The sequence below is a fragment of the Pseudopipra pipra genome, chromosome 3, assembly GCF_036250125.1.
Source record: "Pseudopipra pipra isolate bDixPip1 chromosome 3, bDixPip1.hap1, whole genome shotgun sequence".
Taxonomy (NCBI): domain Eukaryota; kingdom Metazoa; phylum Chordata; class Aves; order Passeriformes; family Pipridae; genus Pseudopipra; species Pseudopipra pipra.
In genome coordinates, this window is record NC_087551.1 from 11,693,993 (window position 1) to 11,716,650 (window position 22,658).

At 44.7% G+C, this 22,658-nt stretch overlaps 2 long non-coding RNA genes across 4 annotated transcripts; both read right to left on the reverse strand.

Moving 5' to 3' along the window:
• Positions 1-2: 2 nt before the first annotated feature.
• LOC135410904 (uncharacterized) lies at positions 3-21,928 on the reverse strand. Its single transcript, XR_010428931.1, has 2 exons — positions 21,890-21,928; positions 3-289 (listed from the first exon to the last, which is right to left on the reverse strand). It is a non-coding gene; the product is annotated as an uncharacterized LOC135410904 (long non-coding RNA).
• LOC135410902 (uncharacterized) lies at positions 8,433-21,532 on the reverse strand. Of its 3 annotated transcripts, XR_010428928.1 has the most exons (3): positions 12,687-21,532; positions 12,499-12,568; positions 8,433-12,028 (listed from the first exon to the last, which is right to left on the reverse strand). It is a non-coding gene; the product is annotated as an uncharacterized LOC135410902 (long non-coding RNA). The 3 variants fall into 3 exon arrangements; XR_010428929.1 differs by lacking the exon at positions 12,499-12,568; XR_010428927.1 differs by having other exon boundaries at positions 8,433-12,568.
• Positions 21,929-22,658: the final 730 nt, after the last annotated feature.

Consider the following 22,658-nt stretch of genomic DNA (forward strand, 5'->3'; position numbering starts at 1 on the left):
GCTACTCTCACTCTTCCCTTTAATACCACTTTCTAGATCAACTCTCCTGAAGTGCTGAAATGTGGCACCTCTGCTTGCAGGTGAATTCAAAGGTTTCGGCTGTGCAAAGAGGTCCAGCACTGGCCTGGTACCTTGGGCATTCCCAGATATCTCCACTCTGCAGCTGAGCAGAGAGATTTTGAAGCATGGCTTCCCAACCTGAAGCAACGTCTCCATTTCTTTTCAGACAGAGCAGATAATTCATTAGTGAATTTCAGTCTCCTCCTTCCTCCCATTAACAGCTGGACTCCTAAGAGACATAAATTAGGGTCTTCTAGCTGAAGACTGACATTTGGCTGTTTCACAGATCCCACCCGACATCATACAAGCAAATGACCCTTTACTAAAGCTATCTTGCCCCAAACACACCACCTAAAGGACCTTCCCTTTCCTCCCGTCCCCTCCCATCCCCTCCCCTCCCTCCCTTCCCCTTCCTCCTCTCTCTCTTCTCCTTCATTGGAAGCACCTAGTTGTAAAACTTGTAAAATTTTCTTTTGGGACTAACTTTTGCTATAATAAAGGACAGATTTTAGCACAAAGGACTCTCCAGCTTTTCTACCAGCTCTTGGGCTTTGCTTTGACATGATTCTTCCAAGGAATAGTCAAGGTGGGCCTTGATGCCAAAAGGGAATATATTGTCTAAAATTAACAGACTGAATGTTGCTGACAATGAACAGTTGTTTAAGCACCTCAGATATGACTTATATTATTGGTATTGTCACACTCTGGGAAAAAAGATAAAGAAAAATATTAAGAGGAAGAAATAAACTTCTCTTTTGTGGGATTACTGTCTGCAGTCCCCTTCTATCTTGAGCTTTCGCTGGATTTTGAAGGTGGAATAAGGTATTTCCTTCCTATTTGGAAATGGCAGTGAAGGGCCTTATTTCCTGTTGCTCAGTACCTAGAAAGTTTCCAGTTTCTCTAGGGAAAAGAGGCTTGGTCATCAGTTTCCTTCAGCATTCCCTCTGCTCACATTCCTGTGCAGTTCCTGCAGTGCTCTGCCAGCCAAAGCCCTCCAAGGACTCCTGAGAGGTGATCGTGTGGCAGTGGCAGCAGAAGCCCTGGGGAATACTCTTTCTGCTGTTGTCACCCTGCACAGCCCAGGGCAGGAAACCTCTGTGCCAGTCCTATTTTGGGGGCCATCCCAGCACCATAATTGTCTGGAGGACACACAAGCAGGTTACCTGCATGTCCACTCCTAGCTGGGAGTCCATGATCCATCCTTCCCTCTCTTTTTAAGTGACCCCACTTTGTTCATTTAGCTCACAAGGGGAGATGTAACAAAGAGCCCCATGGCCCTGCACGGTGGCTGAGTGTTCATTTGTTCGGCAAACAGACGGTCCGGCTGGGGGAAGCCCTGAGAACACCAGCGTGAGCTGTGTGGCAGGCTGTGGGGCAGCCATCCCCAGGGGCAACCTGAGAAAAGAGGCAATTAGCCAGCCCCTCACCAGCACAGCAGGAGAGGTTCAAGGGGAAAGAAAAGCTGAGCCTTGGTGGTAATGATATTTTTCCACATGGCTAAATGCATTGATCTGCGACAAACAATACCAGGCTGTGCCGCTGGCTGTGGTGCAGAGGAGGAGGGACAGGAGAGCTTCCCCATGCAAGATGTTCGAGGCAGAAGTTTCCCAGGTTGCCTGCAAGAAGCTGAACATGTGTGGAGGATGAGTCCCTAAGGATGTGTCTCCAGCCCCTTCTGAAACCACAGACCAGTCTTGTCCAACGACAGGCTTCCCAGCGGGTGCCAGGAGCTTCTCCTTAAAGGCAAGTGCAATGCAGGTGAGCCTCATCCACAATCCTATCCTGCATTTTATGAACGTCCTGCAGAACAGACAAGCAGGGTACAGAGCACTCAAGCGAAGCTTCATAACAGAGCTACCCTGGGGTAAACTACCTATTCATGAAGGACAAAACAGTGACAATTAAATCTTCTCCTGTCTCTGATGCCCTAACTCATCATGTTAGTTGCCTTTACCCATTCCCTGCAGGGCTGTGACAGTGGACTGATCCATGCTTGTAGAGCACCTGAGGTAAGATAGCATTTGTGTAACAGTCCGACCAATGCCTGGATTGGGGCATGTCTCCTAGGGCAATTCCACTAGGAAAAGCCCAAGCCATAAAGGATAAACCCTGGCAGACCTGGACCTCTGCTTTGCTTGGAGCATTTCCTCCCTACTTCCCTGCTTCTGAAAATAGCCGGGTGACCACATATAAATACCACTATTCCGAGAGAAGTGGTGGGATGTCCCAGGCACATCATATACCCTATGGACTGGGCATCATGAGTGTTTGAGAAGAAACATAGGAGTGTATTATTAGTGTCTTGTCATCAAGTGGACAAAGTGGTTTAGGAGAGCACAGGGCAAGGCACACATCCTGTCCAAAGAGCTTAACTTCTAAGCTTTAATCAGAAGAATTAGGGCTTTACTTTGGCTCAAATTTAATCAGAAAGAATAGTGGAGATGGTCGCGTCATTTTGTAGGCAGGGTGCTATCTGCTTGGGGCATTCCCTACTGCCTCACGCTGGCCAGGCAGCACCCCCGGCTGACCAGGGTCTGGCTGCTGGTGACAGGCACTGTCCCAAGGGCCACAGCTAACCTCTGAGTGCCTCAGGCAGGATGAAAGCCTTGGTGCTACCCAGGCTGCTCTTGCCCTCCTGTTGGAGGTTTAGCTCTAGGTGGGCCCTCATGGGGCTGGCCGAGGTCTCAGTTACCTGAATACACGCATCTGATGGCAGCTCCAGCAGGTCTCCTACATCTCTGCTCACTCAGCACTCTCCTTTGGGCTGGAGCCATCAGGGAACAGTCCTCAATGGTCATTGCATTGCCAGCTGGACTGTAGCCTAGGACCTGGTTTAGCCCAGCTTTCACCACGTGTGCAGTAGCCTGGCTGTGCCATGGGTGTAGCACAATCAAACCAGATCTCTCAGCAGCAATAGTGAGCACAAAGGAAGGAGATTTGTTCCATTCCTGGTGGACCTCCCCACTCGTGACACAGTGGTTGCAAATCCCTTGGCAGGCCAGGACCTATGTATGCACAGGGAAAGGTCCTAGGGCTAAATCCAGGACAGCATTGCTCTTTTCCCCCAACTCAGCACCTGCCTCACCTACCACATCATCATGGGATCACTTTTCCTTCATTTTTAACTGCAAAATCAAGGCAAAGAGCACTGAACTGCAACGAGTTAAAGTAAACCACACTGTCATTCTGATGAGAGCTGTAATGGTCAGAGGGCTTTGGTCACTCAGCTTTTTCCACCCTCTTTTTTTGACACTCTCTTCTGTTCTCTTTTGCTGAGAAGCAAGCACATCCGTCATTGCAAAGCCGGACCCCAGCTGCCCTGGGCACTGTGCCACCCCTCCACCCTCCTTTCTGGTCAGAGCAAATTCCTGACCACAGCAGCAGGCAAATATCAGGCACACATAATGGATGTGACCCATCCCAGCTCCTCTCATTCCTTGCTCCACTTCCAGCTCACAGAAGTGGCTTGGATCTTCCTGAGCAAAATCTAATCAGGTCTGTGTAAAAAATAAAAAGAGAGGGAAAGTAAAGCCCTGTCTATATTTTTAAATAATACCAAAAAGCTGTAAGTATGTGGTTGGCCTGTTTGTTCTTACTGCCTGGGATCAGCCTGATTATTCAGGGATTCATTTTTATTTCTGAGTTTTATTTTTTTCTCATTCAACAGCTGCACATTAATAAAAACTCCATTTATTGAAGGATTTGGCTGGGATTGCTATAATAAAATAGAAGGATTTGTGCTGGGCACTAAAAGAACTCTCTGCAAAAAGTAGTGTTTTTCCAGTGATTAGGAGCACCAGAACATATTGTTTTGCTGTGTAGCACCGTCACTGCCAAGGGTGGTGACAGATGTCTTGTGTTAATGTTGAATGATTAAATGCCATTTCTGAAGCCACTCCCTATCTGTGTAGCACAGGGCTACTTCACCCACACAATCTGCCTTCAATCTGTTCCCTTGCCGAGAGCATCCCGCCTTGCTGACTGTCAAGGAGCCCCCCATCACAACCCAGGTTTCACACTGTGCCGCAGGGCCAGCCTACGTCCAGCCAGTGTCCAGACATCAGCCTTTCAGTCACCCTGTCAGGAACACACAGACCATGACTGCAGCTCAGAGATGGAGAATGCAGCCAGTGGAAACAGAGTCAAGCTCTTGGGCTTCTCATCCTGCCATGGTGTTCCTCACCCACACCGATAGTGAGGGTGGGTTTGGTGGGAAACATGAGGCCAGCCCAAGTTGTCACTATTTCTAGCTCTAGCCAGTGCTCTGCTGAAAGAGGCAATATGTTCCTTTACACTTGCCTCTATCTATAGGCCACTGCTTGTGTCAGCAGGGACCTCCTTAATTTCATTTTTGACCATTGCCTTTGAGCAAAGCAAAGAGCATCCCACCCGTGGGTGACTATGTAGCCATGTCCAGCTGCACCAGAACCTCCACAAATCCTCTAGCACTGGCTTACTTGCTTTCCAGTGTCCTCAATCCAGTGTCCTCAACCCATCTTCTTTTATTCCCTTACTCTCACAAACCACTATAGCCCACAAACTGCACCCCACTCTGCCCAAAATCAGCTAGGCAAGTCAACTCTGGGAAAAAAAGAGCCTCTGCCCAGGAGGAGACAATGGGCAGACCGGCAGTGAGGTGGAAATGGTGGCCCATTGCTGTCCACCTGAAATTTAACAAATAGCAATGTTCCTCTTCTAAAAGCCTACTGTGGCCTCAGCAAACACACACAGAGATACCCTGAGAGAAGCAAGCACACGCACACACACACACACAGAGATCCTTGATCAGAACATCTGTATCCTCGGGAAGTATGTTGTCTTCACAAAACCATTATCTTTTGGCATCTGTTGCAATGACCTACTCGAGAGACAAGTTGCGCACACCACTTCCAACCCACGTGCACACACGCATCATCTGAGTCCCAGTACAGCACAGAGGACAAATAAGGTTGTTTCCCCAAATAAAGCTGATGTGGTAGGGGGAAGGGGGAGCTGGCTGAGGAAAATCTGAGTGCTCACATGCATTCACACATGTTGCTACAAGCTCTGTCGAGGAAGAAACATGGTAGGGGGCACTCTGACAAGCTGGGAGGTGAATAAAGATATTACAGAGGGGGATGGCCCTATAGGAAGACAAGGCAAGCCACGGTGATGTTACTGTACATGCTCATGCCACCCACAAACAGCACTCTTCTGCCCTCCTCTGTTACCTCTCTTCACCCCTCTCCATGCATTATGTGGATTTGGAGGTGATGTTCCCCCACTTTTCCCAGGACCAAGTGACATCATCCCCCAGGCTGCAGTGACCTGGCTGCACAAGGCAGCTTTTCTGCAAAGCGTGAGGAAGCAGGAGGGCAAGGTGGTGCCAAACAGCAAAAGGCCTAAATTGACTTATTTCTACCACCTCTCCTTTAAAAAAATATGAAACCCTGCTGTCATTCACTAATCCATCAGCCTGACAGGTCAAGTAAAAGCAGGTTGCCCACTCGCTTTCACTTCTCCCCAACTTAATCTCTGTGCTAAATTACAAGTTGATAATGGGTTCCCATTAATTATTGATTTTCCAGATAATACTTGTTAAAGTAGAATTAACGCTATTGTTTCTGAACAAATACTGCCCAAATACTGTGTTTAGCGGGCTTGTAATCAGCTTTACCCACTTCTCCTCTAATCTGATTGAAACAGATTTCCTACCAAATCTTTTTTATCATTTCGTTGATATTAAAAGGTCACATATTTATGCCTGCCCAAAAGTTTAATTTCAGTTACTGCAATTGATCACCATTATGTGTTCATGCTGAAACAGCAGAGTACTTTAATTTACACTGGGAATGAAGAAGCAGAGAGAAACACCAAGGAAGTACTTTCTGTGGCATTCAGTGAGTGATGTTAGGCATTGTACATTTTAGCTTATTTTTCCAAGCCCTATATTATGATTCTGTTCACCATAATGCCTTTTGACCTGCTGCATTTACTCCATCATAATTATCCTTTAATACTCTTATAAATGAACTTTTAGCTTATCTTCTGTTAATTCTCAGAACAAGCAAAGCACACACGTAACAAACAAAGCCATCTAAATAAAGTGTTTAACCCTTGTGGTGGCTTTCCCTGATAATTCAAATGTGGGCTGTGCGTTTAAGAGGTAGGGGCTTAATTACACTTTCTTTCATGAGGTACAGAATGCGTGATGGCATTTCAGCCCCTCTTCAAGCCAAGCACTGTTGAATAATTTTCTGAAAAGAAAAAGCAATGAAATTTAAACCAAATCAAAACTAGCTGTGGAGTATCAGAGACCGGTCTGGGATTTCTCCAGTGCTGGGCAGCCATCCAAGCTGAATGGCACACAGGATCTGAGATGAGCTAGTCAGAAAGGGAAGGTGAAGGCAACATGTCTTAACACAAACAGCCCACAGTACTAAACACTATAACATCTTCCACCTTGCTTCTCCTCCACAGCTGTGCTCAAGCCACTTTGCTCCATTTACTGTGTTGCAGAGTTTGGCCCATAATCACATCTCAGTAATGGTCTCAATGAAGGTTTTTATAAATACAAACATTTCAGCAATACAATATCAGGGGAGCACAAGACCAACACTGGTTTGCAGCCGTAGCTGAGTGCAGGTGAGACCCTGCAGACTGCACTGAAGATGTCATCTGCCAGCAGAGTCCTCCTTGTCTTTCATAACCCAGGAGAGATGAGAGCCTCCAATCCTCCCAGCACCTTGGACACCTTCCACTGACTAGGCATGTCAGACTCTGTCAGACCCTCACACACTCTTCTGGAGATGGCAAAACTGCAACCAGTCTCTGCTGTGACCTGATTTCCCTGATCCACCTTGTGACGAGTGCAAGATAGCTGGCGCTGGTCAGCGCCTGCATCTGGAGGTGGAGAACAGGCACCTGGACACCCACCACCCACAGAGCCCTGCTGCCCATTCATTTCTGAATGGCCCAGATGGGGACAAGATCAGTAAGGCATCTGTGGCACAATCAGGGGTCACCTTGGCAGGAGATGTCTGCTGTTGCTACTGATGCAATCACAGCTCCTCTTGCTGTGGTTACTCTAGTCTCCGTGCTACAGTTGTTTATTATTAGCATGACAAGCAAAGCAAGAGAAGGTCTCTTTCCTGGAGAGTTTGCTAAACCTGGATATACAAGGGCAGAGAAATGAAGCATTATTTTCCCCAAAGGAGCTGAGACACATAGGTTAAAGACCAGATCCAATACAGGCTTTAGCAGTTGGGGCTCAGACTTTAGATGTCTACATGCAACCCTGCAAACCTCAAACATCTTTTAAGGAGATGGTCAATGGTCAGCTCATGCAGCTGCATATTTTCCTAGAACACATAGCAAACAGGTCCAGCAGGCAGAGGAAGGAACGGAGATGGGTGGATCCTTCAACCACTAGGCCACAGTCTTAAAATGACTCCACATGCAGCAGGGATTTCTGCTTCAGTGTTTCCTTCCCCACACACATCCCGCATCTGCCTGTTCTTAAGACAAACTGCTTTTGTTTTCCATCAGTTCATCAGACAGTATCTCACCTCACTAATTCAGAGGTAGCTAGAGAACAAATCATCAGAAAATTCTTAAGATCCTTTTTCATAGACTTGGTAAACTCTTCAACTTGCCAGAGAAACTCAGATTTTCATGGAAATTTGGTGATATTCAGTGAAAAGCTACTAGCATGCATAATGAGAAAATACCTAATTCTCCCAAAGAAGGTTTTATGCCCGTAAGTGCATCTACAATAACCTGGAAGGGTTAGATTATAGCTAGTAATGTCACGCAGACCTCTAGAGGAGATTAACTTAGGAGTTTTGTTATTAAAGGTGTACTATTCATGCGCCTGGCTCCACTGCAGTGATAGACACTAAACAGTACTAAAAAAGGTTAACAGCCCTCAGTGGCTCTAAGAGACAACTTCTCCCCATTAGTGCACATTCCAATAAAAAAAATCTTGATAAATGACAAATTAAACAGTCATCCTATTTGGTCCCTGGCCCATCTTATTTGCTCTCTAATATTATTTGCCCTCACAAAATCCTGTTACAGTCTTTTTCCCAGTTTAGACAGCAAGATGATGATTCTTTCCAAGTCATGGGGCTGGATCCTCAGCTGCTGTGGACTGACCCAGCTTTGTCAGCTAATGGGACTATGTTGACTTACATCAGCTGAGAACCTATTTGCTCCCCCGCTTCATGTGGAATGGACTCAAAAAGATTATCAGTTAGCTTTAAGACTATCATGTTTTTATTGTAAAGAAATCACTCTAAAAGCATTTTTCCCTATCCAGTTTTTAAGAATCCAATCCTCTGCTATAGCTTAAGGACAAACAATTTCACTATTACCACCAGCAGAGCCTAGGCCAACTTGAGAAAATTTTATTTATTTCCTGATAACATAATCCATATTCCACTGAATTGCCATATGAAATATACTCCTGTGTAATACCAAAGTGTTAATGGCACAGAGTAAAACCACAAGCTGGTTTGAGATGCAGAGATTTTGAAGGAAAAGATATGAAATCACATAATGCAGCTCCATAATCATTTGACAATAAATGATCCTTTTATCCGATTATTATTTCAGTTGCATGTCTTTAATAAAATGTAGCAGTTACCCATTCCCCAAAGCATTTGGACCACAGTTATGATCAAAGAGCAGTGGTCTGTAGCAGGAAAGCTGTGTCCTGGTCCTCTTCTACCCCATACACAGCCTGAGCTCCTCAAATCTTAGGACCATTAATGGGATGAGATCTACAATCACATGCATAATTGCTTTAAACTGCAGTAGCTCCAAGGAAATCATCACACCAATGGCTACCAACTAGCAGGCAGGAATTCGCAAGGACAGATACCGAAATATGAAGACAGCTCTGAAATAGACTGTGACTAACAGAGTCAAAGAAAGTAAGAAGGAAGTCCCTATGTTTACCAAGAGCGTGTATCTCCTGTTCATTAGCTGGCTTTCCTATAACATGCTAATTGTTAAGATGTGATTCACAGTTCAGAATAATTTTCTTTTAGCCAATAAAATTCTGCAGTTTCAAACAAGGAGAGAAGCAGTGGTCACATCTTTTGGTGAAAGCTGCACGTTACTACCAGCTCCCTACCTTTCCAAGGAGGAAAAGTAGATGACTCAACGTGTAAAGAATTTGAGAGAGCTAACACAGCATCAGAGAAGTCCTGCTTTTTATGGTTTCAGAAAAGACAAATGATCCCTTTCCATAGATTGTAAGTTGGCTCAAAGAATGTAAGCATGCTGATAAAATAATACTACAGCTAACTTACAGCTAAAACAATACTACAGCTACTAATACCACAGGAATTTTATTTCATTCTGGTTTAAATAGAAGTGAGTGTTATACAATATTGGCGGTGCCCATATTGAACAGTTTTCAATCTATTTAACTGCTAAATCCTCATATCAACACCAGCCTTTCCTCAGCCCAGCAGAATTTAGTTAATCACCGAGCTGCAAAGAAACATTACATTCAGTAACTGAGTTTTCATCACATTTGCAAAGGATTAATACATGAACACTAAATAGCACAGGGTCAGGTCAGATGTGCAAGCAAATTTAAACACCTGCAGAAATACATTACTGCTTTCAAAAATGCTACAGCCTTTTGTCTGCATCTTCATGGAAAAGATGGTGACTGATCCTCTGGGATGATGCCTAAAATAGCTGAAGAAAAGGTTGAATAAAATGCCATGGTTAGAATACATTCTTTCTCAGAAGCAAGATGAATTTGGATAAAAAAGAAGGGACGCATTTTTAAACATAGATTCCCTGAAGTTATTTACAGCAGCCAAAAAAAGGGGCTGTTCCTAACTGTGCCAACTATAAACTTGGCTGTTCATACATGGTGTCATGTGTACATGAGGTACAGTAATATTATTCACCCTCAGAAGAGACATTATCAGAAACTAGGACATAAAGATATGAGGCAGAGAGATACTTTTCTCTCTCTCTCTCTTTTTTTTTTTTTTTTTTGCTGTTGTGTGTGGCCATTGGCAACTAACTGACAGAGATGTAGAAGGGGATTTACCATAGGTAACTCACCTAATAAGTGTGCAAGAAAATACATGTTGAATTTCTGAAGAAGGTTAGGAAAGACACAACTTTTGCCCTCAAAATTTCTGTAATTGGAAAGGAAGAGTCCTTGCATTTTGCCTTCCAAATAGTCTAGTGAAAAAAAAATAATCCTGCAAAAGCAGCACAGGAGTCATACTGCCTTGGTCATCTCTTGCTGGTCTCACTCAGCAAGGTACTGTCTGTTTGGGAAAACACAAAGTAACCTGGAATGCCTTGCTGCTGACTAGTTACATGGACCCATGACATGACTTCACGTGTCCCACTCCACCCAATTGCCACTGAAAGCTGCAAGCAGAGGAGGCTCACAGGACCTGAGAAAATCAGATACCATATATCTGCACAGCAATGCCTCTGGGTTGTTTATGTCTTTTTCTTGTAATAAACAGGCAATGATGAGCGCAGCAATGTTAACTGAGCAGAGTTACATGTCGGAGAACAAGCCACCAGAGCCAGGCTGGACAGGAACAAAGTGGCTGACACAGTGCAAATACACAAACGTTAATGAAAGTCATGCACTATGCAAGAGGAAATTCTTGTTAAAAAAGTATTTTTCAAAGTCTTTACAGTTGTTGAAGGTATTTTCAGAGCATTAGGTTTTCTTTCTTCACCCTGATGAACTGCTTGAAGTTAAAGATATAGGTGCAACAGAGCATCTAGCACAGCAGGCTCTGAGATTTCCCAGAAGAAAAGCAAGTGTCCATGTAGAACATTCACATCACCTGACCACAACTTGCTTTTCTATATTCGAGGTGAGGCTGCCCCAGTGCAGAGCAGAGCAGGACAATCCCCTCCCTTGACCAGCTGGCAATGCTTTGCCTGATGACCCCCGGACACAGTTGGCCCTCCCGGCTACCAAGCACTGCTGACTCATGTTCAACTTGCTATCGACCAGGACCCCCAGGTCCCTTTCCAAGGCACTGCTTTCCAGCAACTCATTCCCCAGTCTGTACATACAGCCCAGGTTGCCCCATCCCAGGTGCAGAATCCAGCACTTCCCCTTGTTGAACTTCATGTGGTTGGTGATTGCCCGGTCCTCTAATTTGCCCAAGTCTCTCTGCAGGGCCTCCCTGCCTTCAAGGGAGTCAACAGCTCCTCCCAGTTTTGTGTCATCTGCAGACTTGCACAAGATTCCTTCCAGTCCTGTGTCCAAGTAATTTATGAAGATGTTGAAGAGCACAGGGCTCGAGATGAATCCCTGTGGAACCCCACCAGTCACAGGTCTCCAGTCTGATGTTACCCCATTCACTATTACCCTCTGTGCTTGACCCATCAACCAATTGCTCACCCACCACATGATGTGTTTATCCAGCTGTGGGCTGGACATTTTGTCCAGAAGGATACTGCGAGAGACAGTATCAAAAGCTTTACTGAAATCCAAAAAGATGGTGTCTACTGGCTTCCCTGGATCAACTAGGTGGGTTACCTTGTCATAAAAGGAAATCAGGTTTGATAAGCAGGACTTTCCTCTCACGAAGCTGTGCTGGCTGTGACCAATGACTTCATTGTCTTTCAGGTGTTTTTAAATACCTCCCAGAATAATTTTCTCCATAACTTTACCAGGCACTGAAGTGAGACTGACAGGCCTGTAGTTTCCAGGGTCTTCCTTCTTGCCCTTCTTGAAAATCAGGACAACGTTTGCCAGCTTCCAGTCAGCTGGGACCTCTCTGGATTTGCAAGAGAGCTTTCGCGATGATATCAGACAGCTCTTTGAGGATTCTTGGATGAATCCCATCACACCCCATAGTTTTGTAGGGATCCAGCTGGAGCAGCAGATCCCACGCAATTTCATGGTTGACTGGGAGTTGATCATTATTGCAGTCATGGTCCTCCAGCTCAGAGCACTGAGACCTCCTTGGTCCATCATCTGTGTTGAAGACAGAGGTAAAGGAAGTGTTAAACACCTCTGCCTTGTCTCTGTCCCTGTTTGTGAGGTGACCATCCCCATCCTGTAACAGGCCGATGATATTTCTATACTGCCTCTTGCCCTTAATATATTTGAAAAAACTCCTTTGTTGTTCCCTACATTTTTCTGGCCAGCTTCAACTCCAGTTGAGCTTTGTCTGCAACATCTTTCTCCATACAGTGAAAAGCAGCATCTCCATATTCCTCTCGTGTCACTTGACCTTGCTTCCACTGGGGATACACCTTCCTTTTTGCCTTATTTCCAAGAGAAGATCCATGCTCAAGCCAAGCTGGCCTTCTGCCTCGCCTGCTTGACTTCTGACATTTGGGAATTGCCTGTTCCTGTGCCCTAAGGAGGTGATGTTTAAAAAGTGACCAGCACTGAGGGACCATAGCATCTGCAGAAACATTTTTCCAGGGGACCTTACTTACTAATTCCCCAAGCAGCCTGAATTCTGTTCTCCTCATGTCTGGAGTTGAGGTTTTGCTGGCACTCTCCCTCCTGTTGGCAGAGATTTTAAACTTGATCACTTTGTGGTCACTGTGGCCGAGGCAGCCGCCAATCTCCACTTTGCTCAAGAGATCCCCTCTGTTGACAAGCAGCAGATCAAGGAGGGCACCTTTCCAAGTTGGCTCCCTTAGGACCTGTTCCATGAAGTTGTCATCCAGGTTTTCTAGGAGTCTTCTGTCCCAGGTTGTACCAGCTGTGTGGTGGTCCCAGTTAATTCTGGCAAATTGAAGTCCCTCATAAGGACAAGGGCAGTTGACTAAGTGTCCCTTAGTTCCTCAAAGATTAATTGTTGGCACCATCGTCCTGGCTGGGAGGTCTATAGCAGACTCCCATGACAACATTTGTTTGCCTCTTGGTTCTCACCCAGAGTCTCTCAACTGTGCCACTGCCAACTGTGAGCTCCATACATTCTAAGCCTTCTATTACATATAGTGCCACCCCTCTACCTCTTGTGCCCTGCTTGTCCCTTCTGAAGAGCCTGTAACCATCCAACAGGGCACTCCAGTTACAGGACTCATCCCACCACTTTCACTTATGCCAGTGATGTCAAATCTCTGAGGCTGGGCCAAGGCTTGGAGCTCCTCTTATTTGTTTCTCATGCTGCGGGAACTGGTGTTGAAACATTTCAGGTGTGGTACATTATAGCCAAAACCTCTTGAGGCAGACTGAGTGGTCCCATTAGTGCTGGTTTTCTCAAGTTTTGGCATGCCATCCCATCCTCATCATTGGCAAGCCTGGTTTTGTACCTTCCTCCCTTCCAAGCTAGTTTTAAAGCTCTGTCAATGAGCCCTGCTAGCTCCTGTTCTAGAACTCTTTTCCCCTCTGAGATAGGTGCATTCTGTCAGGTGTCAGTAGGCCAGGTGTTGAGTAGATCATCCCATGGTCAAAACCCCCAAATTTTTCCCATTACACCAGCCTCAGAGCCACTCATTAATCTGATGGATCTGCCTATTCCTATCAATCCTCTTCCTCATTACCAGAAGAACTAAGGAAATCACTGCCTGTGCTCCTGATTCCTCTACCAATCATCCCAGGGCCCTGAAGTCTTTTTTGACTGCCCTCAGACTTCTCTTTGTTATTTTGTCGCTGCCAGTTTGAACAACCAATAGTGAGTAGTAGTCCAAGGGCTTTACCAGACAGGAGATTTTTCAGTAATGTCCCTTATCTGAGCCCCTGGGAGACAGCAGACTTCCCTGTGAGTTGGGTCCAGTCTGCATGTTGGGCCCTCCATTCCCCTTAGAAGGGAATCTCCTAGTACAACTATCCTTCTTTTCCCCTTAGCAGAGGAGATCTTGATGTGGGGTACAGGCAGTGTTGTTTTAGGAGGCCCCACTATCCCAGAAGTACTTTTGCCCACCTACTCACTTGTCTGGCCCTCTAGTTTCAGAGCCTCATACCTGTTGCAGAAGGTACCACTCATACCTGTCAAATTTTGAGAAGAAGGAGGAATCTTCCTCCCGGTACGTGCAGTGACCCACTTCCAGTCTTCATCTTTAATAGACCGTTGAGCAACAGTCCTTTGAGTAATTACCCTGCAGGGTTCTGAGTCCACCTGCTTCTCCATTACAACAGAGGTTCAAGGATCTCAAAAGTCTTGAGACTGTAGCATCTCTGAAAATAATCAGTCCCTCTCTTGCTCATTCGCCTGAATACTATGAAGCCCGTTCACTTCTTCCCATAGCTTCTTCACTTAGCAGTGACACAGCTCCTCAACCATGGCACATCTAATCTATATTCTCCTTCTGCTGACTAGGCAGCAGTGATCTGCAGTTTGGGTTTTTGAACTGGAGAACTAAAGGTGGTGTGAATGCTGAGAAGGATTGTCCATTCAGTTAGACTGTTTTCCTTCCAACATGACTCTCCACCAGCTCCAGCAAATTCAGACCACAATAAAACTAATGTCATTAAATCAGTCAGGCTCTGGCATTTCTTTGGCTGCTAAAATCCCAACATGAGATTTCTCCAGAAATGAAAGAGCAGTTCAGTTACAGGATTGGGGTCGCATCTCCAAGCACAGAGCATGTGCACCAGGAATGGCAGTACAAGACGACAGCTGTCATATATTTTCCTTCACAACTCATGCCACCATTACACTAGCATCAACCCAGAGAATTAGAAACGCACAGAGGCAATATCCTGGGGAACCACTCTTTTCCTCCTAGGGACTCCATCCATTGCCTGGTCTCCTCGAGGAAGAGGCTCAAACTTCCTGCTTGTGGGGAGAAAAGTGTTTGTCCAAATTACCTTTTTTATTCATGGGCCTTCCTTAACAGTAATTATAAGAAAAACAGATCCTGGGGGAGCAATGTAACTAATTCATGCGTGGATGTGCAAACGGGCAATTTGCAAACTAATTGCCCCCACACAATACACTGTGCAGACAGGTTGTCCAAACACTGTCTCTGCGTACTTTTTGTAGTGGCGGCTGCCTGGTAAGAGGCGGTTGAAATGCTTTCTGGACAGACAATGGGCTTGCTCAAGTGTGCAACTATTTTGGAGGGAAGCTATCCCGCCCACCCTGGGTGGCTAAGGTTTGTTCTGCCTGCGTCCAGCTGCCGTGCTGTGCCAGGAAAATACTGGGGCCATGTGCAGGACAAAACAGTTTTGCCTTATTGCCTCTGCCGGCTCAGGAGGACGCAGAGACTATCAGCAGCATATGGGCCTCGGGGGATTTCAGCCATTTAACAAACATTATATGCTCCATAACAAAACGACAAAATATCAGTACTTAGATCAACCAAATAACTAAATTAAATTCCCTAGACGGTGAGGACTGGTATGCTAATTGGCTTGCCTTGTGGATTTTTCTATGCAGCTCCCCAAGAAACAGATTGGCCCATTTTTCAGGCAACTGATTGTTAATTGGAGAAATGAATAGCAGGCTGGAGGGGCTGATCACTTCACTTGGTAAATGCAAACTCCCGTTATTCATGAGAACAAGTCAGAGGTGACGTGGTTTTCATGGGAGGTGGGCAAACGGCTGGTGCCAGGTCAACTCCTTTCTTTCTTTCTCTTTACTCTAGGAACACAAGGGAAAATACAGCACCTGATTCCCCCATCCCTCTGGGATGCTGTGCTCTTCAAACAGTTGAACTGCCCTCAAGGAGGGCTTCCCCTGCTGACTGCAGGTCAGTGGGTATGTTTATTGAGCAGACTTCTGCCAGTCTCCTGCTCTGGCTCCATGGTCCCTAACACAAGCAACCTCTACTGGCTCTGGGAAAGTCCTCAGTTTTCCTATGCTTTGCTTCTCTGGTAGCTCTGATGGGCCAGACAGAAGGACTTGAGGGGCAGGAGTAGTCTGGTGCAGCCAGGTCAGCAGGACACAGCTCCAAGGCTTCTCCCTTTATTGTCCCAGCTCCTGCATTCTCATTAGGCCACATAGCCACTGCTCCTTCCCCTTCCCAGTCACTGACCAGCAGTGGTTCTGGTCCTCACTATCTCAGCTTCCCAGATTAGTCAGAGGAACACAACCTCACAAGCAAAGGTGAAGCTTTGGGTCTTATCTGCTCTTTGATCCTGAAGACTCAGCCCTCAAGCCCACATAAGCAAGGATGAAGGCTGTTACCTTGTTTCCCACCCCACTCTCTCCAATGCCTGGCTTTGATTACAAATTTTGTGTAAATGCTGATTCCTCCCTGTTCTCACAAATTTTGCTGTAAGCCAAGCTCTCATTATCTCTCCAGGGCTGAGTAGCCCTCTTCAGACCAGCTCCGTGGTTGCATACAGGACACTTGCCTACTCCTCTGGGCAAGCTTCCTTGCAACTGCTTTCTGCACAGAGACCCAACACACAGATTGCCTGGAAATTATGGCCCAATTATTCACTAAACACAATACTAAGAAAATTTCAGAAATAGGTCCCTTTAGGGCATTTCAAATACTATTCTACAACTGATGAAATTTTCAGTTTGTTAGCTGAAACAAAAAATAGCTTTTGTAAATTCACAGAGATATGCAACAAAATATTTTAACCTGTTAAAACATCACCTTTCCAGTCACATTTTTGTACAATGAAGAAACAGGTGCTAGTAACTCTTCAGGCCATATTTAATTTTATAAGTGGACATCTTGAGTTACACCATAGCAGGGGCTTGGCAGCCAGCTGTATTTCCCTATTTCCATTTCTACAGATATCAAGCAAAAGAATATTATCAATATTAAGAAAAGACAGACACTGAAAGTTTTCTGTTCTTTGTAATAACTTTAAATTGCTTCTGACATGCTTTATATGATAGTCATTGAAAATATCATAAGACTCACACAGAAAATTCATCATGAAGATAAACAGTGTGAAAACAAGTAATCACGTGAAGGGGCAAATCATTGCCGAAATCACACAACTACTGCCTGTAGTCACAGTCTAACTAGCAGCTGAATATTAAGAGCATCTTTCAGGGGTCGATACTATCTAGATCATCTTAACCACCTAAAGACAGGATGCAATGTACCCTGGCTCAAGCTGGAGGGCAGTGCTGCTTTCCAGAGGGACCTGGACAGGCTGGAGAGGTGGGCTGACAGGGTCTAGCAAAGGCACATGCTAAGTCCTGTCCCAGGACAGCTCCATGGAAAAGCCCCTGGGGGCCAAACTGACTAGGATCAGCAGCACCCTCTTGCAGGAAAGAAGGCCAACCATGCCCTGGGCTGAGTTAGCAAAAGGAGAGTCAGCAGGAGAGGGAACAGTCCCTACCGCTCCATTCAACACTTTTTTGTTCAACTTGGAGACAGAGAGGCAAAGAGGAGAACTTATTGCTATCTGCAGCTACCTGAAGAAGAGAAGATGGAGACTGGCTTTTTCCAGAGATCCCAGTGACAGCACAAGAAGTGGTGGACACAAATTGGAAGTCGGCAACTTCCTACTAGGTATCATGCAACGCATTTCACCTTCAGTCCTGGGACAGGGCCCCAGGAGCCTCCATCCTTGGAGATACTAAACACTCAGCTGGACAACACTTTGAGCGATTCAATCAAACTTCAAATTTGGCCCTGGTTTGAGCACGGGAACCTCAAGAGGTCAGTTTGAAGCTAATTTATCCTAGGTTTCAAATATCATGCTCAAAAAGTTTTTTTTAAATCAGAGCATTTTTACCAAAAGCTGGTTTTTTTAACCTTAATGTCATACATCAGACAGTAATAGCTTTTAAAAGCCCTATAGAAAAGGCTGGGATCAATATTCTACAGAGGAAGCAGAATAATAATATGAGAAATTACTTTCTTCTCCCTCAGAATACTCACAATTGATTCCAAGATTATGACAAAAGCCTGTTAAAGGCATGGGCTGTCTATTCTGCCAGACAAACCTCTGCCACTTGACAACCACTTTACCAAACAAAAAATATACATATTTGAATAAACATTCTGCCCACAAACCTACTGGTAAAATATGTATTTTTGACTCTCTGGAAATGCATCCCTAACATGACACACAAGGAACAATTTCTGAAATTGTGAACAGTTAAAAATGGTAGCAATTTGTTTTCACTTTACTTATCCTCCCCACCTGTTTTTTTCTCCAAAACAAGCTTCTTGGAAGAATTACGGATAATATTCAACACAGTGCTATGTGACAGCCCACAGATGGATACATTTCTAACGAATTTGGAGAAGTTAACAACACAATGATAGCAGACATGAAAAAAAATCTGGCGAATTCTCCTTAATTAGATTACACTCTGCACACCCTTCTATACGAATGAGGACACAGCAGTGGAAACCGCCCAACAGCACTGTTAATACAACTGAGAGGGTCTGTAGCAGGGGACATCTGTTTTAAAGCCTTGATCCAAATCTGCCCCTAGAGGCAAATCAGCCAGGCTTTGGACGTCAGTTTAAAACATTAAAAGCAAAATTTGTACTTGCTGGAAGCAGGTGCAGTTCCATTAAACTCACCACATTTCACTGGCACCTGGGATTTCAAATAGTTCCAACAGTCTGCAAGTGTGGCACAAGTGCAAGGAGAAATAAAACCTTTCATTATAGAACGCTCAAACATCAGCAAGGTGTAGTAATGCTGTTTCTCAGCCAGAAAGGTCTCAATAAAGTGACCAAAGTGCAAAGCACACTCAGCCCCTACTCACTGCCCTACAAATCAAGGGCTTGCAAATTTTGCTATGTTTTCTCCCTCATGCTTAATTTTCTTGCATACAGACATGCTGGTAGATATATCCCCTTGAAGAAGAGTAATAAAAACAATTTTACTTCTTTTTTCTGAAAGCAGAAACAATTCATGTTTTATTCCAATAATCCATGGTACATGCCAAATATGGAGGAGGCAGAGGGGGAAAGTCTGGCAATGATCCTCCCATACATCATTTCAGACAACAGGCACACACCTCAGTATAAATAAATAACTGCTAAGCCATCCCCATTCATGTTTCTAATTAGTGTAATCTATTTAACAAACAGACACATAATATAGGTCAATTATGTAGGTCATGATAAATTTGTGAAGAACTTCAGCCTGTAGGACACCAAAAAGACCACGTTGAGGCAGCATTTCCAAAGTTACAGTTCATTTCTGCACAAGGCTTGTGAGCAGCAGTGAGGAACCAGCAGAGACCTGCTCAGTTTTTCTGGTTTGTCCAACTACAGCCACAACCACTAACAAAAACACCAGTGACACCCCCTGGGAGACATCCTCTTTGATACAAGCACAGAACCGCCCCTCCAAAATTATTGAACTCAGTTACTACTGGCCAAAATCGCCAGAAACATGTGTAAAGGCGTTTAATTTCTATGAGTTTGTCGAAAACTGGTGAGTATCCAGAGGGGAGATGGAGAAATATTTTATTTAGGCTTCCTCCATAGGAAAGGAAATGACAGCTCAGTATCACTCTAGTATGCTTGACCATGGCCCTCTGCACTAGGCACAGATGCAGCTCTAGAGAAGCCACAGTACATGCCTAGTCCTGCCTTGCTAGAAATTTTGGGAAGGAATGAAGAACCACAGTGGAGGGCATCAGAGAGCAGCAGGTGCCATGTGGGGTTTCAGAAAAGTGGCAGGAATGCAGATCTAGCTATCCTGCTCAGGGATATGGGGAGGATCTGGAGATCACCACGGCAAACACTACAGGGGCGTGATTTGCAACAAGGAAACAAATTTAATGTTCAGGGTTCAATGACCATCACACTTTTCTGCTAAAGGTCAGCACTAATATAATTTGGTCTTTGAGATGAAGGGAGCAAATGGATCTTGGATGGAAATTTAAGCTATAGTTGCTGTTACTTTTCCTTACTATTTCCAAATATTTTTCTTCTTCAGACAATCCCAACTCAGTTTGCCATGGAACAGGACTTCTGGCTTCCTATTCTGCTGTTAGCAGAGGAACTCCAGAATTGTCCAATGTAATATCTCAGGGAGTTACCTGAGGTGATCTTTGTACCTTAAACTTGCAGTATTATTAACAGCATTACTAGTTAAGTGGCTGGGGAGCGCCTGGGACCCAGGACACAGCCGGGAACTGAAATGCAGAGCAACAGCAGTTGGAAAGCTGGTGTGGGAGCACCCGTGCGCCAGCTTCAGTGGCACCAGCCACAAGCTGGGAACAGATTCCTCTTGCGCTGCTGCCTGGAAGAACCAGTCCCCAGGCAGGGAAGGGGTGGGAGCACCAAGGCAAATACGCCCTGCATAAGGAGCTTTAATTAACTGTGCAGCTCTCAGAGGGCAGGTTTTCCACACTGCACATGTGCAATCGGGTCCACATACAGCAGCCCAAACTCTACTGCTGGGTACATGTCAGCTGATTGAACACCCATGTGCCTCTGAGGATGGGAGGAGATGAACCAGTCAGTGTCATTTACCATATGTTACTACCTGGCCTGCACAAAACAACATGCCGATTACGTGCAGTTTGTGGGCACGCTGTGCCAAAAATAATGACCTTGTATTCTATCTACCACATAATCTTGTTACTGTTCATAATAGTCATGACCGAATTGGTGAAATAGCCTTTTAATTATACAGATTCTCCTATTTGTGCAATTTGTATTTGATGCCTGTTTATTAATTCTCATTCATATATCCAACACAATTGTTCTTATAACACTGGAGTGACAGAGGTAATTTCCCAAATGGTTCCCAAACTGTTTCCCAATGACCTGCATTCTAGCTCATGTATCATATATATAATACACCAAGCTATGAATCTAGATGTGCACATATAAATAATATGTATAACAGATAGACATCATAATTGAAAATTTGTTACAAATCTCAGACCATATGGCTTAATTCTAAGAATGACCACAGTACTGCGTGTGACAAAGTCTCAGAGACAAATCTAAAACTTTTTAAACCACCTACACTCCATCCCAGGTCCCCAGCTGGAGAACTGTTCCCATGAACACAAAAAAGGAAAAAAAAAACAACTCAGCATTACATTCCCATTTCTTTGTAATCTCTAGTCCTAACTGCAGGACTGTTTATGAACATATATGCAAGATATTTCAACTAAGAGAAATAAATACTGTACTATTTTGACCTGACTCTGGGGAAATGGTGTTCTTGACAATATACTGCTCTCTGCTGGCCTGACCTGCTTTTCGACAAGGGCCTCACTTCCTGACATCTTCGGTCTTCCCTAGTGAAAAGGGAAAAGACCACCTTGTTTTGCTGACTTAGCAATCGGTGACAGAAGCATCTTTAATTTAGGCTTGAAAAACATTACATTGCTAAGGAAAACAATACTGACATCACCTAAATCTTTTGCCTTGAAGAAAAAATGCAAGTAGTCCTTTAACCCCAGTAACCTTTCAGAAGTATTCCTATTTTCTTGCAACCTGAAAGAAGAAACAGGCTATTCATGTAGCAGGCCCTCCCTAGTAAGGAGCTCAGACAAGCTTGAGCTTGTAACAAGTCTATTTCTAAATGTAACCAACTCAAGTCCTGCTCTGAGTTTCCGGAAACTTGCTCCTAGGTGGGAGTTTTCACAGCAGCCCAAAATCCCAGTGACAACCACAGGATCTGGTCTTTTACTTTAAAGGACAGCTCCAGACCTGAGTAGCTCCATGGCCCAAAACCTGTAATATCTTTATTCCCTATTCCCATTTTTCTGTTGTTTTATCAAAAAAGGGATCACTCAGATCAAAGCTAACTGGAAACCAGCTTATTTGCACTGATTGTACCTTCACACTGACACTAGTTATCACTGAGCTACAGCTGGCACAGCAACACCCATAAAAACCACAAAATTTTAATCTGTCAGCATCTCCTATTTTGGGTCAGAACAAGGTGATGCCATGCTGCAGACCCACCAAGACTAGAAACCCAGCTTCGAGGGTCATCCTCCCCTCAGCCCCAGGGATAAAGGGTATTTACCCAGCAGTCAGGCTGTATCTTTCCTGAGGTTCTCCTGTCGGGTTTGCAGCTCTTGAGATGCTGTGACTGGCAGGAATGCTGCCACATTTTGGGACTATCGCCATAGTCCCAGTGGTGCGATTTTGGGATTATCACCTGCAGGAATTACCAGAGCATTCTCAGCTGTTTGGTTTTTTCCTCAAACTGCCAGCAAACAGGTTTTTGTGGTAAAACCACACTGTTAGGGTCTTGCTTACAAACCACGATAGAAACTAAACACACAGTCTGTTGCAATCACAATGCAGAGGAGATGCAAATCTTAAAAAACTTTAATTCTTTACATCTTAATCTTTCTTTGCAAGATTCTCCCATTAACAGCACGATTCCTTTAAAAAATAATTATACAACATTAAAACAAATTAGAAAAATAGTCGGAAAATCAGTTTCATTTACCTGGGTAAAACAGACAGGGAGTTTGTTTTGAACAGTAACCATCATTTGAAATTCCTCAATTCCTGCTACTCACAGGGCTGGGGAAAAAAAACCACAAAATTAATTTACTTTCCAAACACTGCTATGAGGGAGTCATTTGCTGGAATAAATAACACCCTGGGAGACCTTTGCACTTATTCCCCAGCGGGGTCTTTCATCACAGACACCTGCACACACATGGAGCTGCGGGGGCAATGGTGGGACTTGTTGGGAGGGTGTGAGCCTCTTGCACGCAACCAAGAGCATCATGGCTTAGATTTCTGCTCTGCATCTGATTTCCAAATCAGTCTCCATCTCT